The sequence below is a fragment of the Pinus tabuliformis genome, chromosome 4_1 (assembly GCF_031772625.1).
Source record: "Pinus tabuliformis cultivar Carrire ecotype Pingquan chromosome 4_1, CPIR1, whole genome shotgun sequence".
NCBI lineage: Eukaryota > Viridiplantae > Streptophyta > Pinopsida > Pinales > Pinaceae > Pinus > Pinus tabuliformis.
In genome coordinates, this window is record NC_142303.1 from 69,613,221 (window position 1) to 69,627,385 (window position 14,165).

A 14,165-nucleotide genomic window follows, 5' to 3' on the forward strand; every position below is an offset into this window, starting at 1 on the left:
TTGCGATGCAACTTGGGCCATCGATTTGTGCGCTTGATCGACGGTCCTCGTTGAACCCGCTGATCATTGTTGCATATTCCTTGTGGTCTCTGCCGATAGCCTCCCTTTGCCACCGCCGATTACGATTTGTTGACCGGATCTGGACCATTGATCGGCCAAATCCGATGGCTCCAATTCAAAGTTTCTTTGACTGCTGATAAGCCTGTTTTTCAATGTTTTCTCTATGTTTTTTCCTCTCGATAGTGTAATCTGACTTTTCTAAGAGTTCATCCTTTTGTGATTGTTTTGATTTTTGAAGACTTGGAGGTTTTTCTAGGATCCATTTGGATCACGCCTTCCCACTGAAAAGGCTTTTGAACCACCAAAAGTTGGTTTTTAAGCATCAATCAAGTGATAATACGACTTCCTCACTTGCCCAATCTCTATCCATCTTGCACTACTTGGTTTTGAACCTTTGAGTCTGATTCTGAGGTACTCAACATCCCATTTGCACGTAGTTCTCACCTTCCTGTCTAGAACTGTATCTTCCTGCAACTCATTGAGATATTCAAGCCAACATATCATCAATAGAAGGCAACTGACTTTGCTCTTCGGGATCTTCAATCAATGAAGGTTCAAATAGTCTCAAGTTCTCTGAATTAACTACTGAATAGATGTGCATGTAAGCTGGAAAATCAAGGTGAAAATCATTCTCACCAATTTTCTCAAGCATCTTGAAAGGCCCATACCTTATTGCCTTCAGCTTCTTACCTTCACATTGCATTCTATCTTTTCTGATGTACAGCCAGACTTAATCACCAACTTGGAAGCTATGCTCAATTCGATGCTTATCATGCCTTGCCTTGTACTTAGCTTGGCTCTTTTCCAGTTGTTCCTGCACTGCCTGGTGAATTTCTTGGATCTGTTCAATGAACTTGGTTGTTTTGTCCACATCACTATTTCCATCAACTACTATGTCTTTACTAAAGACAAAATCCAAGGGAGACCTTGGTATAAAACCAAAACAAGTCTCAAAAGGAGATCTTTTTGTAGAAGAGTGTTTAGCACGGTTGTAAGCATGTTGCACATAACACAAATGTTCATCCCAAAGCTTGGGATGTTTGCTGAAATAACCCCTTAGCAACTAGATCACTGACCTGTTGACCACCTCTATTTGGCCATCTATTTGTGGATGAAAGGTTGTGCTCTTCTTCAGTCTGGGGTCCATCAACTCCAACAGACTTGACCAAAACTTCCCAACAAATCGGGAATCTCGATCAAATACAATGGAAGTGGGTAAACCAAAATGCACCCAGACATGCTGAAAGAACAACTTCACTGTTTGTTCAGCTGTAATCTGTTTGTTACAAGGTATTAAAATACACATTTTGCTGAACCTGTCCACAATAACATATAAATAGTCATGACCTTTTCTAGATTTTGGCAGTCCCCCAATAAATTCCATGGAAACACTTTCCCAAGGATGAGAGGGAACTGAAATTGGAGTGTACAAGCCTAATTTTCTATTGTTGGGCTTGCTTTTAGCACACATGGTACACCCTTTAATATATCTAGAAACTGTTTCATGCATTCTTGGCCAATAGTAGAATCTTTGCAACTGTGCCACTGTTTTACTTACACCAAAATGACCTGATATTAGAGAAGTGTGTGCTTCTTGGATTATATTAACTCTTTCAGTTTGAGGAATACATAACTTTCCAAAATGATACAAGAGTTGGTCCTTAACATGATAATCCAATTCTTCTACTTGTTTTCCATGACTTAAAGTTGCATATACATCTTTAAAATCTATATCTTGAGCACATTGTTCAATGTAGCATTCATGCATTACTGAGTTATGCTTAAGTATAGTAGATGCATTTAAGATTGGTCTAGAAAACATATCTGCAACTTTATTGTGTATGCCTTTCTTATATTTAATGACTAGATGAAACTGCTGTAGAAAACCCATCCACCTATAGTGTCTTGATTGCTGAAATTTAGTTTGTGAGTGTAAATATTGGAGTGGTTGATGTTCAGTATGTATAACTGTTTCTTTGCCCAATACGTAATTTTTCCACTTTTTCACACTCTGCACTAATGCATACAATTCTTTATCATATGTGGGATAATTAACTACTGCAGAATTAAATGTCTCAGAGTGATAACATATGGGTTTACCATGTTGCATCAACACTGCTCCCATGGCATAGTCACTGGCATCTGTTTCAATCTCAAATGGTCTTTGAAGATCTGAAAATGCTAGTACTGCTGCTGTACTAATCTTTTCTTTCAAGGTGTTGAAGGCTTTCTGCTGTTTGCCTCCCCACTGAAACACCTTGTTCAATCTTTTCAAAGCATGTAAGGGAGCTGCAATCAAGGAAAAGTTAACAATAAACTTTCTCCAATATTGTGTTGCTCCTAGGAAACTTCTAACTTCTGTTGTAGATTTGGGTTTACGCCAGTTCACAATGAATTCAACCTTAGAGGGATCTATCTTCAATTCACCACCCCCTACAATATGACCCAAATAATTTAAAGATGTTTTCCCAAATTCACATGTTGATAACTTAACATAGAGATTTTCTCTTTTCAAAACATCTAGAGTCTGCTTTACATGCTCAAATGTTCTTCCCATGTTTTACTGAGAACAAGAATGTCATCTAAATATACAATTACAAAATCATCAATAAAAGGTATGAGTACATCATTCATAACTCTCATGAAAGTGGCAGGAGCATTAGTTAAACCAAAAAGCATAACTAGCCATTCATACAGCCCTTACTTCATTTTGAAAGCAGTCTTCCATGCATCTTGTTCTGCAACTCTGACCTGATGGTAGCCACTACGCAAGTCCAACTTGGAAAAGTAAACAGCTCCTTTCAACTGATCTAATATATCGTCTATGCGAGGAAGAGGATAACGATTCTTGATCGTTATTTTATTCAGTGCTATGTAGTCAATGCACATCCTCCACAAACCATCTCTTTTTCTCACCAACATGATTGGAGATCTGCATGGTGATGTTCTTGGCCTTATGAACCCTTTCTCGAGCAGCTCCTATACCTGCTTCTTGATCTTTGCATTCTCTAAAGCGGATAACCTGTACGTTCCGATGTTAGGCAATGGAGCATCTTGTTGCAAATGAATATCATGTACAATTTCCCTTTTGGGTGGCAGACCTTTAGGATCTTGAAATAGGATATCATATTTTGAAACAACTTTTTCTAAATCAGCTTTCTGTTTAGCATCACAACCTTCAAATGCATTGGTTTTATCAGGGGTCTTTTCCTTTACAATCATTAGTAAAAATTGCTTGCATGAATTTACATTTCTTTTCATCTACCCTGAGTTTATGAGGGTGTAGTTCTTTTTGAGCTGATGAGCTCTTACAATATATTCTATTCCATATTTTGTGAGTTGATACTTATTTTTGGCTCTATAGAAAATGGCTTTTCTATCATACAAGTAAGGACTTCCTAAAAAAATACCACATATATCCAAGGGAACTATATCTAACTCAATCTCATCTACAAAAGTTGACCCAAAAGCAAACCTAAGTTTACATTGTCTAGTCACTTGTAGCTTTGCTTTATCACATACTCCAACCTAATTTATATGGATTCTTGTGAGGTGTTGTTAGTAGTCCCAACTTCTTTACAATTGCTTCAGAAATCAAGTTTACTTGTGAACCACTATCAAATAAAGTATCAGTCTTTTGATGCTTGGAAATAACTCTAATATGAAAAAGCTCATGTCTTTTCCTCTCATTTTCTTCATTATCAATAGATTGTGCAGAATTACTAGTAGATGCTTCAGAATTTTTACCTTTTATACTTGTAGCTATGACTGTTGTTTCATCACCTGAGTCTGACCCTAAATATTTATAAATAGCAGCAGTAGTCTTCTTCTTCTTGCCATCGAACTTCTTGGGTTTCAGCTCCGGATGCAAAGACTAGCAATGTTCATCATCATGTCCATCCTTCTTGCAGTGAGTGCATGAAGGTTTGTCTTTCTGTACAGTGTTTTCCTTCCTCTCTTTCCATTTATGTTCCCTCTTTTCCTTGTTCTTGCTTGCAGTGGGTTTTGATGATCCGCCAATCTCTGGGTTCACATTCTTTCCTCTAGCCTCTAGATGTGTAGCCTAAACTAATACCTCATCTATGCTAGTAGGTTTAAACATGAGAATGGTGTTCCTAAAATAGCTATGTAGACCACCTATATACTTCGGGAAAGTTTCAAGTGAGTCTAGAGAAATGCCTAGAATTAAAGCTCTTTTTTCGAATTCCTAGGTATAGCTTTATACACTTTGCCCCTTTAATTGGCGAAGAGTTTGCCAACTCATCATGGCTTGCTGCATATAAGCTAGTGGATAGAATTGTTTTTAATTGGCAGAAACAAATTCACTCTAGGTATAAAGAATTTTACCATGCTTCTTCAAATCAGCTTGTGTCCTGCCTTCCCACCACACTAGGGCAGTTCCTCCAAGGCAAAGGCTGGCCAGCTGAATCTTTCTCCTTTTTGAATCGATGTTCTACACCCTGCAATATACATCAATCTGTCTAATCCAGGTATCTAGCTTTTCTGCATTTAATTCTCCATCATATATTGGCAAATCAAACTTTACATCTAATTTAATCAAATGGATAGAAGGAGGTGTTGATAGAGGAGGCTCTTTTCCTTTCCCTTTGCCTTCAGAATGGCCATCTAGAAGAGGTTCTTCTATTCCTTTGTCTTGTTTGGAGGTTGAAGTATCTTCACCTCTACCTTTCTTAAATTCTCGATACATCTCTTCTACCATGGCTCTCATGGTCATGAAACTGTCCATGAACTGAGAGTCTGATTCCAAAGGAATTTCTTCTGCCATTTTCCTCCTAGGAAAGACTCTTCCAATTTTTGGGTTAGTCTCAACCAATTCTCCTTCTCTTAATTTGGGCTTTGACCTAGTTATCATTCAACAATCCAGCACAAGCTTGTCTAACCTTAGCAAACCTAAAGCTCTGATACCACTTGATCTGACAATAAGACCTTAGACAATTATAAAGGTATTACAGACTCATGTGCATGGATATGCCTATGTTACTTTATGAAATGGATTGATAAGATTGCAAAATACATAGACAATGAAGCAGTTAAAGAAACATAATATACAACACACATAAACACAACAAGTTTAATATGGAGTTCACCCAAAACTCTTGAGCTACATCTCCTAGTCCAGCCTTTAGTGGTGGCCTCTCTATTATGTCTTCAGAAGCAAAGTTTTACAACAGTATGAGCTCAATTTGAGTCTCAACACACAACAGATACAACAACAAGAGTTTTTCTTGAACCCCTCAAGCCTCTTTGAGTACACTGACTCTCTCTATCACTCTCTCTCTCTGTCTTTGCTCTGTCTCACCACTGCTTGCCCTGTTTTCTGTCAACCTGTGGCTTTAAAGCCAATCGGCATTGTCTGTTCGTTTCACCTTCTCGGGCTCTCTGGCTTCCTAACCTCTGTCCGCTCAGATCCCCCTTTGAGCATTAGTAATCATTGCTAAACTCTTTCAGGGATGGTGGCCACCTGTACTGCAATGGAATGGGTCATCGGGCCTTTGAAATCCTTCAAAATCACCGTTCTCTGTTTACACAGAGAAATACGTTCAAACACAGGAAAATTCTGCCAAACACTATTTATCAGACTTCAAATATCCATAAATCTGCCTTATACTCCTATCGGGTCCACCTGTATATCGACATCGCATCTCCACCATTGATTTGGGAGATCCAGATCCAACTGTTGTGATTCATTTTGGGCAGCCCTTTCATATGGGGGTTAACTATCCGATGACGGTGCTTTTCTCTCTCCTTAGCCTGGACACATGGCAGCCATTGTATGGGCTCGGGTAGAGGCCGACCCAAACAACTTACCGCCTTTAGTTTGCCCGAAATCCCCGTTTGTTTCGTGGTTTCCTTTTATATAAAAAAATACATTTAAAACATTAAAATCCCGCTCATATCGGACTTGAAATAGTATACAATAGCATTAACAAACCCTTTCGGGTCCGATTCATCGCATTGGTGCTTTATACTTTGTATTTCGTTTATTCAACGAAAATCGTGATTTACATTGAAAAAGTCCTTTTACCAAACTTGAAATTATATCAAATCTCATTTATAATGTTATTGGGTCCGGCTGTCGCAAGCCATATGTATATCGGCCCCGCTCCATTGTAATGTGTTGACGCAATATTGCGATGCAACTTGGGTCATCGATCTGCAGACTTGATCGACAGTCCTCGTTGACCCCGCTAATCGCTGTCACGTATTCCTTGTGGTCTTTGCCGATAACCTCCCTTTGCCACCGCCAATTGCAATTTGCCAATCGGATCTGGATTGTTGATCGGCCAGATCTGATGGCTCAAATTCAAAGTTGCTTTGACCGTCGATAACCCTGTTTTTCAATGTTTCCTCTATGTTTTTTTCCTCCTGATAGTGTAATCCGACTTTTCTAAGAGTTCATCCTTTTGCGATTGTTTTGATTTTTGAAGACTTAGAGGTTTTTCTAGGATCCATTTGAATCACCGTGATATGCAAGCAAACATGAGAAAGGTAGACCACTTACGTTGCGCAAGTGTGCTTGCTATATAAGATTCCTCCAATGCATGAGTGATGGGATCATGTAGTTCGAGTGGAGGAAGTAAAATATGAGTGTTAGATTGATCTTGAGTGCATACATATGAGTAATGATGAGCCTTGAGTGTTTGAACAAATTCCTAATCAGAAGTGAAACCAACCTCAAGACAGCGAGGGCCTGACATAACCATCAACTTGGGCTGAAGTGCCTCGACAGTCTGTGGGGTTTCGACTTCATTAACAAATGGATCTTCATATACCAGTGGCTTAGACGGATTAACAACGATTGAATCAACATTGTGATCGAATGATGACATGAATAGGTCACAACAACCAAGATTAGAAAATTCAGGATGTTGGTCGACATACTCATGGTTTGATGAATCACACAGACGAGTAGATGAGAAGGAAGGATGTTCACCCTCAGTGTTTCCAAAAATAGCAGATGAAGTATCAAGTGGATTATCAATGAATGATTGGTCCTCTCCATTTTTGGATGATGGGATGACATACGGTCTGTCCTACGAAAGATCAACAATGGGTGCATCCGTGGATGGAGATACACATGAAAAATCATGGGTGGCAGGATCAACAAGGATGCCAGGAAAAAACGGAGGAGGTACGGATAGACATGGATGGTCCCCTGCTGCCGATGAATGTTCAAGCTCCTTGCCATGCTCTTCATGAATGCTAACGCATGTTGGGTTTGCAAATCCAACTCCATCGATAGATTGATCCTCATTCAAAACAAGTGTAGAGTCTGGAATGGAAGAACACAAGGCAGTGTCATCTGTAGGACGGAGGATGATCAGAATACTAAGATGGAGGTTGAGGTACAAAATACATGTGACGAAGTATGAGAATCACAGCCAAGTCTGCGCGAAAATAAAAAGGAGCGATGTTGGGAGGACGTGACGGTTCAAAAAATGTGTTTTCGTGCTCTCCCAAATCATTCTGCGATGGTGGAGTTGTTTGATGGGAGTACGGCGGACAATCACTTGTGACAATGACCGAGTCCGTCTGTGATTGGGCAGCTCCATCACTGAAGAATGTTGAGCGGGGTTTGAGCTTGAAGTTCTTCTTGGGATGAGCATATTTCTTAAGACAATACTTGAATCGGTCCCAAATATAGAAAAATTTCATCTGGCTCTTCGGAGCTTGAAACTGCAAATCATGGAAGCGCTACCAAAAATCCATAGGTGATTCATGCGGAGCCTTCCATTGTTGTTGCAGTTTTGGTCAAGATGTTCTAGATCAAAATGATAGAAAGTTCCTTAAATGAGATCAAAGAAGTGCTCAAGTGAGTGCACGTTGTCAGCTGGTAGGCTGCACAACCATCAATGTGGAGATTTGCAAAGTGTGTATGCAAGCAAAAAGTTGGCTTGTTCATCAAAACATCCATCTAACTCATGAAGCATGGAAAGAAAGCCATGTAATAACTCAGGCCAGGCCACTTCGCCTTCACCATCATATGTATAAGTGGACAAGTGAACCAAAAACTCCCTCGTGATGGTGACATATTCGTGATTCGAAAAACATCGTGGTGGGAGAAGAGTGCAAGAATCCATGATAGATATGCAAAGGTTCAAAACGTGATGAGAGAATGCAAGTTGTCATTTGGCCCTCCTAGCGCCAGATGTGTTGAAGGTGTTGGATGTGCCAACATTCAGGGGATCAACCCGATATGAAGTTCCAACTAGACCTCACACCATTTGGTGTGGGAGACTCATCCGGTACGATGGCCCAGTTGCCATTATCTCAACTCTTGCTTGTCAGCACAGGAGAGTGGTTTTCTTTGTCTTCGAGAAGTGAGGTTCGCGTGACTAGTGAGTGTAAGTGTTACTTGTGTCAATGGTTCATTCACCGTAGAGGGAGAGGGTGGGAGTGTGTCCCAAGTTGGTTGGGATAAGTCCCAACTCTGCTAGGAACACACAACACAATAGAACATGCGCAACTTCCAGCAGAACAGTCCACATGGATGCAATAGTCATAAAACACCAGGGAAGATAACGTGTATAACACTCAGCAAAGTTGGTGGTTTAGGTGGAAACTACATGATAGAGGCCTAAGGACTCAAGGCCTAAGCCTTCAGGAGCTAAAATCCCTTTAGCTGGGACGGGGGTCGATTCTTCGAAATATTATATCACTAATGGTCCCCATGTGTAACACATGGGACCACACACTTGTGCGCATAGGCCTCCTTTGGAATATCATAATTCAGAGATTGGGGATTTCACAACCTTGCCTTCGATTGCACCCTCCCAAAACTTATGAATGCAACACGTGACGTGGCTCGATCCATGTGTAGAGGGAATGAGGGATGGCTCGTGCCAAAGCTTGAACACATAAAAATGTTTGATAAACTTTTTCAGATTTATAAAAAGTTTTATTAACCTTTCGCCCAACCATTGGTTGAAACATACAACACACACATATTCATGTCATATGTCCACATCGCCTTGGGCCCATAGTATCGGGTGTTTCTCTGATATGCATATCAAAAGAAACCCTAATACGCTCCTCTATGAAATGTCGATATCACACTATTTGCGATTGTTGATATTCCATGACCTTTGATATTGCGAGACCTCTGATTTGTGGGACCTCTTATTTGTGATCACTGATTTGCTATGGTGTGCGATCATCGATCGCCGATATGTCAGGACCTTCGATATTGAGATTATCGATTTGCGACATGACGTCATCCTCTGCCACGTGTCACCTTGTGAGTGGTGACACGTGCCACCATGTTTTGGCCTCTTATGACCCCTTAAAATGTCGAATTTTCATGCCATGTGTCTACCGTACTGCCACATCATGAGGATGTTATATGACATGTGGCTTTATCGTGACCAAAGGTATTCAGCCACGTGGCTCTCTGGAGGAGAGAGAAAAGGCCCGCCCTCTTCTCGTTGTGCAGCTAAATTCCTCTGTAAATTGATGAAAAGAGTTTTTGCGCTAAGGCAATATCCCTTTCATTTCCAAAATATTGATTGTGGACCTATGGGTTATGGGCCCACGTTTCTATCGGTAGCATTAATTGGCGTTGTTGCCTTAAAACCTGGGACAACAACAATCAATGAAAATACACAGAAATACATGGAAACCCGACCATGAATTCCAAAGGCCGGATCTCAAATAGAATAAACCCGCATCCATAAAATTCTCGGGTCTACTCTTTCCCAAGCCTTTTTGTTGTTCTTCAATCACCGTCATTGATCACCTTCATGATCCAACAATCGACGCTTCATCGCATTCTCGATTCATCGCACATCGCAGTTTTCGCAATCTGCCAGCACTTGATTCCTGCGAAATGCAAGAGTCAACCTTTGTCGTTCGATCAACCCTTTGATCTGATGGTCCATAGTCGATCGCAAATCTCGACTCATCGCAATATCACAAATCTGGGTTTATCGCAGACCCAAACTCTTTTACCAAATGTGATTTGCAATTAAATCTCCGCCATCGATCTGGTTCTTGATCCGACGGTTGTGACAGCATCAAACAAGAAACTTGCGTGACGTTTAGCCACCCTTTCGAAGCTGATAGGACTTATAAACTCCAATTTATAATGGTTCAGGTCTGGACTTGAGATTAACGCCTGATAACAGAGGTTTTTAGGATCTACGGCTTGCAGGACTTTGATTAACACAAGGTTTAAACACAGGGCCAGCCCCTGCTGTAGACTATGCCACAAAGCGTTGAAAATGGAATCAACGGTTGATAAAGAGTGCAGGACTTCAGTCCTAGATCAAGAATTCATGCACTTCTAACCCTGCAGTCGATAAGCCCTTAGGCTGCTCGATGAACCGCTTTCCTGTTGCAAAACCGCTTTCAATGATCCGACGACTCTTCTTCTGCACTTCTTCACATATGATGGAATCTACATCAACACTTAATTAACTCTGCCATTTCTACTCGACACTTCACACAACAATTGACTTGTTTAACTTTGGATCACCATCGATCCTCATAGTGATCGATGGTCGATCAATAAACCCGTAAACACAGAAATTAACTCAACAACGCATATATACACAGTATAACTTGAAAAGGCATAAGTACACAGATACACGGAATTCGCACACACACACAGATTTATATTATACAGAACTTGATTACATTCTAAGGAGTTTCAATCTTAGTCACACTTTCCCCTCTCGACTACATTGAATCCACACCCTGTTTACTCAAATCTCTATCTGTTGCTCTATATCTCTCACCTCCTTACACAGACTCTCTTATATAAGAAGTTACAAAAGGGAGGGATCGTTTACGATCCATGAATTTCTCCCACAATCGCTCAACAAGCCCCTAAATCTCTCTATACACATACATGGCAGATTAAATTACATTAAATAAATCTTCTAGAGACTTTATCCATTCCATCATTTCAACCCTATTTTAACAGAATTTGCATCCTGGTTTACATGTTTTTACACGTCTCCTCCTTCTTAGCTTTGGATTCCTCTTTTAATGAAGAGTGCTCGGATTCTCCTGCATCAGGCTCCCGAGGCACAAAAATTTATGACCTCCTGGTCATATGCTTCTGGCCTTCGTAACAACTTAACTTGTGAGTTGCAATCAGCCTCTACAACAACAAGTCCTCCTTGCTGCCACTTACCTCACCAAGCTCTCCTTTGGATTTTGTATTTTGGCAAGCTCTATGGTTCTCTCCTCGAACCTCTTACTGACTAACAATTCTACCCAACACTTCTTTTGCTGGAATTGTTATCTCTAAGATAACTGTTGGGAAACGGATCCCCCTATAAGCAGACTTTTGGGTCTTAGAGCCCGAGTTTGGTCAATGTAATGTAAATATCCCACAAAATGTGGGCATGGAGCACAAGAGTCTAGGGTTGTTCGCCCTAAAATATTGTAATTTAATATAGAATAAGTCGGCCTACCCATGGTCCGCGGACCATGGGAATGTATAAATAGAGCGAGGCTCTAAGGGTAGAAGTCAGCTTTTGTTAGTCTTGATATCAAGTGATATGGGTTTTTAAATGCGATATTCGCTCTGAGTCTGTAAGTCTGAGTCTTGGGTTGTGGGAGTATGAAGAGACTCTACAACTATGTGCGTAGAGGCCTGGTAGAGTCTGCAGCTGTGCGCGCAGACCCCTGCAGATGAGTGTGCAGGGAGGAGTTGGGATTGTAATGGAACAAAAGTTTAATAAAAGCTAAGTTGATTTGGAAATATTGTGCATCTATTCGTAGACTTGTATGTTTATGCTTTTGGTATATGTTTATGCATCTTCTTATAGTTTATGATTGCACGCACTTGTTATGAATGTTGAATAATTGATAAGAATAGTGGGCCCACAAAATTAAGTTAAGATCTATAATAATAACGCAGTAAGGTTAAAGGATTTAGACCGCGCCTCTTCGCACTCTTTATAGAGCTACGCGAAGATTAGACAGCTGTGCAGAGTAGTGTGAGTGCGCAGGATCGGTTCACGAACTACTCAAACTTGATCAAGACATCACTAGGGTGCGGAAACCTGGTTCTAGCACCCTCCCATACTACCTCAAGTGAGACCTCAGTCTGCGCTCCACGGATTGTTTCCAAAAGGGCCGGTAGTTTCGAGATTTGTTTGGCTAAAACACTTATGAACCTGGGTCAGGCCCCAACAAGCCAACAAATGGTTCTGTTACCAGGACCGGGATCTGCATAAGGGATGTCTGATGTCGGAACACTGGAACCCTACGAAGAAGGAAATTGAAGATTGGTTGGATCAGAAGCTTCATAAGTTCATGACACAGGAAAACAAAACTCCACAAAGATTCGAGAAGAGGTGGCTGGATCGCTATGTATATATGGAAATCCACGAGATCTTCTTCGTTCCCTTTTCTTCAAAGCTGTATGATTGGATTGCAAGGTTAGCCGACAACCAGGGAAGGTACAAGCTAGATCAACCGACAGTGTGGACTCCGGAGTTAGTGCGTAGACTAGAGGCATCAAAATATAAGATCGTGCGGGCCGTGGACCATTGGATCGATCGGGTAATAGGAGGGTTTATCACTGAATTTGCGATAGACATGACTGTAAGCTACAACAAAGCAGAAAGACGTTTTCTCAAGGGACCATGAGGTAAGTACATCAAATCTTTGAATACCTGGATTAAGATGCTATTATGTGAAAAACAGGTGTTGTGAATACATTAATGATTGGAATGACGTGGAGCGGAAAGGTCTACAAAGGTATCGAAGGGTTAGGAAATAGTCCTTTAATTTCACCTCCCCGAATGAGCGAGGAAGAGCGTGCTCAGGTCTCTCCGAGGAGTGCGGTCAGTTTGATAAGGCAATGCATTCTGCAGTTACCATCTCCACTTACGTTACCACTCGCTTCACCTCCTTCACTTCCATCTTCGCCCACACCACCTCCACCAAACCAGCAGTTCAGTATGGCGAGCACGATTAAGCTACCCGTATTCAGAGGAGTTGGAAATGAGGACCCAGGTTAGTTCTATTTCGTGGTAAGAGCAATGTGGAAATCACAAGGGATTATGGACGATACGATTAAGAAGGCTACATTGGTAAGCGCGCTGTAGGATCGTGCGTTGACCTGGTATATCAAGCACTCGAATGATCACCCAAATGCAGGAATAGCGGAGATCTAGGATGCGTTGAACAAAGAATTTAGCCGGCCAAAATCAGAGACACAGTCAATCATCAGATTTAAAGAGATCGCGATGCTTCTAGGCGAGACCCCCTAGGATCTGGATCAGAGACTGAAGACTATGATTCGCGAGGTTCATATGATACTAACATATGCACAACACCACACATGGTGATGATGCTGTCATAGCAGAAGCTTTCAACCCAGGCAGAAGCATTGGAAATGGAAATAAGGCTGCATGAAACACCGATACAAGATTTGGGATTAGGAGTTCAACAGATTCACACGCAGCTATAGAATCTCTACTTGGAAATGAAAAGCTTGAAGCAGGATAGGGCACTGCGGTCGGAGACGCACGAGGAAGTGTGGTGTATAAAATGAAAAGGCCAAGGCCACAATAAGGATCACTGTCTAGTATTCGTAAACTACTTGGCAGGAGGGGGGCCAATGCCATTGAGATCGGAGGCACAAGTAGGGCCGAATGCAACACCCTCGCTATGGTGCACGATTTGTCAGATAGGAGGAAAGTGCTTGACGGACAACTGTCATCTGTTGCAAAAGTATACCCAGACTCCACAGTAGCTTTTTTGTAATTTTTGTAGGTCGGTGGGCTACGACAAGCGTACATGTCACAGCGACGAGTTGATGATGGAGCGGACCCCAGCCTATAGAATGCAGACAGAAACATGAGGCCTCAACCCATTTGCGGGGATGGCGTGCTGGATTTTAGGGCTGAGGTCGAGGATGAGGAGGAATGGGGCCAAGAAGGGGCCAAGGATAGTTAATCTGTTACAATTGTGGAGGACCGGGGCACTACGCTCGCAATTGTGCCAACTAAACAAGAATAGCTTGTTCATACTATTCTCAGTTTGATCATGAAGCAGTATATTGTCCGACACTGATCGCGCAGATGTGCGAGAAAAGGGTACTTTAGCCTACTCCTACGCAGAAT